The 1,037-nt window shown below is 37.3% G+C and overlaps 1 protein-coding gene across 1 annotated transcript in view; it reads left to right on the top strand.

Annotated features, from left to right (window-relative positions):
- The window catches only part of LOC125027268, a 4,181-nt gene extending 4,155 nt beyond the window's left edge, over nucleotides 1–26 (top strand). The window contains exon 3 of the mRNA XM_047616235.1: nucleotides 1–26. This exon is cut by the window's left edge and continues 2,349 nt beyond it. The gene's annotated coding sequence lies outside the window, so the exon portion shown is untranslated.
- The last annotated feature ends 1,011 nt before the right edge of the window (nucleotides 27–1,037 follow it).

The following is a 1,037-nucleotide window of genomic DNA, read 5'->3' as shown; positions in this document are numbered from 1 at the left end:
CTTTGTATGGATGTCAGTTAAATTACCTTCCCTATCATTATATCCAGATTATTATTATCATTATAATTATTATATTACTACTACTATTATAATAATTATGATTATCATTTATAGTTTTATTATCACTATTTTCAAGAATCACAGTTCACATATCTGATGACTAACACTTGAGCGTTTGTCACCGGCGAAAGACAGACTCTGCTTTTTTGTTCGTAATTAGAAAATTAGAAGATAATATTGATTTGCTACTTTAGGTAAATCACGCAAGTAATTGTATTGTAAGTTTGTCGTGACAGATAGTTTAAGATTTTTGTGTTTAATTAGTTCTTTAGGTTAATCTCGTGCCACTAAATCATAATTGATATTAAAAGTAGTAGCTATATAGAAATCCTTTATGATGATATATAAGGTCAGTTGTATTGCAAGTATCACCTCAGTAACAGGTATGGAACGAAGCATTGAATTCTGCGAGATCGTTGTCCGTGGTATATGCAGACAGCATTAGGCATCGATCGTGCCTTCAGTGGAATCTCTTAGAGCAAAGGTTTCCAGGAGGGTGTGTGAGATTTTCATATATTTAACAGGATTATGTTTCAGTTCTGCAAGGCTTACTGGTAATACCTTTCTCGTAAGAGTGAGTTAGAATCTGAAGTGTTCTTTTACTATAATTTTGGCGCCGCTATAACAATAACAACTAATAATTGAATCCGAAAAGATAACAGACATCCTTACCTTATTCTCATAAATCGAAAAAGATACCGGAGCTGTTTTTTTATATCGTCTTTCAACTTCTTAGTGTTCCTGACCTCCGCCGCGCTCGCTTACTCTGCCGGGTTACTCTTCGTCAGCTATTGATCAAGGAGGATAGGGGCGGGGGGTCTCTCTGCTTCCATTCGCGGTTTCTCTTGTATAGTCTCTCTCTTTCTCTGTATGTATTATGCACATACGCACACGCACACGCACACGCACACGCACACGCACACGCACACGCACACACACACACACACACACACACACACACACACACACACAGTTCA

This window comes from Penaeus chinensis, chromosome 7 (assembly GCF_019202785.1).
Source record: "Penaeus chinensis breed Huanghai No. 1 chromosome 7, ASM1920278v2, whole genome shotgun sequence".
Lineage (NCBI taxonomy): Eukaryota > Metazoa > Arthropoda > Malacostraca > Decapoda > Penaeidae > Penaeus > Penaeus chinensis.
Note: the sequence above shows the minus strand (reverse complement) of the source record. Positions and strands in the feature narration are given on the sequence as shown.